Source organism: Glandiceps talaboti, chromosome 22 (assembly GCF_964340395.1).
Source record: "Glandiceps talaboti chromosome 22, keGlaTala1.1, whole genome shotgun sequence".
NCBI classification, from domain to species: domain Eukaryota; kingdom Metazoa; phylum Hemichordata; class Enteropneusta; family Spengelidae; genus Glandiceps; species Glandiceps talaboti.
In genome coordinates, this window is record NC_135570.1 from 2033920 (window position 1) to 2037616 (window position 3697).

Here is a 3697-nt window from a genome sequence, read left to right on the forward strand (position 1 = left end):
TCATAAACTCCATTGATATTACTTTGGGCGATATTGAATCAGAAGATTGTCAATCACCACACAGACCGACACTTCGACGCTAATTCATCTGCTTAAAATAAAACGATACCATTCTATGGTATTCTTATATAACTTTGCTATACTGTATCAAAGTACTAGGAGATTGTTGTTTTGAAGAAAAAAGTAAACAGTTTTCCCAACTACAGAAGAAGCATTACTATTTGATATGAATTAGCAGTTAAAAAACCTTTCATAATGCGCTGCATGAATTTCATTTTGAATCAGATACCATCTCTATTTCATAAAGAGTTGTGTCTTTCTTACATATTACAGTGTGGTCTATACACGAGTAGGAGACTGCAAGATACATACAGCGCAGCGTCGCGCCCTCAACGGCCTTCCCTTTCGTAGACCGATGAGTGAGGGCGCACCGGCACGTCGTATCTTGCAGACTATAAATAGACAACTTTTACAGTTTTATCCTTCCAGCGAGTCAATTTTGATCCAACAAATGACTGCCCTTCTTCCATCGTATCCGGTAGTTTCCTCCCTCTTGTCTCGGGCAAAAGTAGGACGAGAAATGCGGCAATGATTGGCAATATACAAAATAAAATTTGGGGTAGATGCTGCCATAAAATACGAGATATAAGGACCTGTGGTGCTAGGAAAGCTCCTGTCAATCCAAGCATACTTGTAAGACTTGTACCGAAGGACCTAAATCAACAGAACAGAAATATACATATAAATAATAGTAATAGCATGCATAAAAAATTCTGGTTATTGTATAGTTTACTGAGTTTTTAATGAGTTATCTGCCTAATCAATTTACTGAACGATGGATAAATCATATAGCTCACAACAACAACAGCAGCAGCAGCAGCAGCAGCAGCAGCAACAACAACAACAACAACAACAACAACAACAACAACAACAACAACAACAACAACAACAACAACAGCATCTATCAATGAAAGTCTATTTTGTCTTCATGGAAGGCATGGAATCAGACTCAGTTTACATATTGTTTATAAAGAGTCCAGGTTTCCCAGGATTCACTTGGTTTACTCACCTTACAACAGTTGGGTATATTTCACTCGAATATATGTACGTTAAGCCGTATACAGCAGTGGCTGTAAACTTTCCCAGAGAACTCAGTACTATTCTAATCCATAGAAGATTACCACCTAAAGTCGACAATGTACAAAATAATAAATGAATAGTAAATACATAAAAAATAAATAAAAAATGGTTCAAGATTAACAAATAATAAGTGATGCATTTTTGTGTATATAAAAACCCTTCTTTCGTTCCGGGATGAAATAAATGACGCCACTCATTTGACACCTTCAAGTTTTCTATAGTATATAGCAATAAACAGTATACAGACCCATTCACACATGGAAAGATAATGCAGCTATAGCATATATATTTTATCTTTTATTTGTTTATTTCTTCGTTTGTTTGTTTGTTTGTTTGTTTGTTTGTTTGTTTTTTGTAACATGGTTCTTGGGCTCCGTCTGTGTCTACATATTACACGATGGACACCGTACTGTTGGAATATCTGCAAATATGTATAGCTACTTACAGGTTGGTGTGAAAATAGTTGCCAATGACAATAACCCACATAAGGAAGATAATATAAAATATGTAAATCTTCGGCCTAATCTTGTTTCCATAAGTATTCCTAAGATGACGTAGGCTGGGATTTCAACAGCGCCCGCAATGGCAGCATTTATGTAATCATTTCCACCAATATTGGACGTGTTGAATGTGAATCCATAGTATACCATACTAGAGCTGAAACTAAAATTGTTCATGTAGGTAAACAGTTTGATAACGTATACATCAGTTAATAATATTTTTATTTGATAAAAACTATTTTCCGATCATAATGTTTGTGTTACCCTGATGACAACTAAGGGAGCCTTCAGGAATTAAGAGGGAAATGGCTGGGGAAAATCAAACGCAGTTTTTCGTATAAAATGTGACCCTCCCCATTTCCTTTTCCTAAAACGTGTGTGTCACCCTCACAATGTATTTTCTCTAAAGAATGCCCTCCTAAAATGTTAAAACTTTAAACACATGGGTTGTTTGCAACTACCACCGTAAATTCGAGTAGAGGCATTTGTCATTGATTACACTCTGTATCTGCATCTAATTGGCTAAAAGATGAAGGCATTCCAAAGACTAGATAGCTGCTATACAATCAAAATTACATGGACTGAAGTCAAAACCCCCGCACCGGCTCACAACATCCAAATGCAGCGGTGGAATATGGCGGCGGTGAGGTGTATCATAACACAAGTTATTGTATCTAACAAAACAGTTACGAATATATTGTCGAGTTGCAGCTAGTACAGCTTTAAGAGTACAAGCTTTAAATATGGTACAATTTTGTAAATACATTGATGTGAACAAAGCGTTTTGGTAATCCTACCACCTGTTTTATACTGAACATAATCGGAATATGGAGGTTTTGAACAAATGATAATCCATCTGTCACATTTAACCATACGACCATATCAATACATATCACAAAGAAAGAAAGAAAATCGAAATATGTTTCTATTTCTTTATATCACGCATATATGACGTATATTTAGTTTGATGATTTTTACGCTCTGGTTCACACCGTGTTGAACAAATCCTACACCTAAATTTTCTAACCAAAGGAGCCCACTATTTGTTGTGACATTTCGTTCATATAATATCATAAATCGTTGAGTGGGGAACGTTCATTACGTCAAGACATGTTCAAATCCTGTGTTACATAAATTTCCTAAGACAATTGACTGCTGTATTTTTGACGAGTGAATTTACTTACGCCGAATCGAACACCTTTATAACAGGTAGTAAATTACTATATAAACCATCACCAAATATGAAGTGAATGCATGTATTAGGAGCTTGAAAGGATAGTCTGTTATTGATGTTTGTTCCAGAGACCATTGCCATTGAAAAATGAAGAAATGCATATAGCGCCCTCTCTTAACAACCTTAAAATATCTTATTATATCAAAAAAGAGCAATATATGCAAATTATTGTCATAAATGATCGCCGCTTGCATAAAATATGAAATAATTATCTGAAAGGACATGTTCCAAAACATACCAGAAGATCACTTTCCAAAATCATATCTACGAACGCATTAAGTTCTCACTGTTATTGAAATCCATGGATTTGGCGTTCACAGATGAACGAGTTCGGCTTGGGTCACTTTTTATGGTTGAAAGTACGCTACTCGATAAATTATCTCTGTGTTTATTCTGACAGATTAATTTACAAAAATGTATGAGAACCCTAGGAATGACACTGGCTGTTTGGTAGATATGTTAGTAAATCCACTGTTTATAATATCATAGTAGCTCTCAGTTTTACTTATTATTTGTCTGCTTTATGTATTTTGATCAAGCACTACAATTAATTAACATCTTATACGGTGCGCCCTCATCGGTTACATGCGACAAACCCAACGCGCCGCTGGGCGTACACTAGGTACGCACGGCTGCGCGGCCTTGTAGCGGTGCATCCTCAAATAATAAACACAATAAATAAATAAATGAATAAATAAACAAATAATAATAACAGAATAAAGAACATAATATATAAAAACGTTCATCTCCATTAGAGCGTAACCATTGCAACACTTCGAAACACCCAATGTTCAGCTGACCTTTTCTCGAATTCTGCTTTTCG

The 3697-nt window shown here is 35.7% G+C and overlaps 1 pseudogene; it reads right to left on the bottom strand.

Moving 5' to 3' along the window:
* Positions 1-452: 452 nt before the first annotated feature.
* LOC144452391 (organic cation transporter protein pseudogene) lies at positions 453-1790 on the bottom strand (annotated as a pseudogene).
* Positions 1791-3697: the final 1907 nt, after the last annotated feature.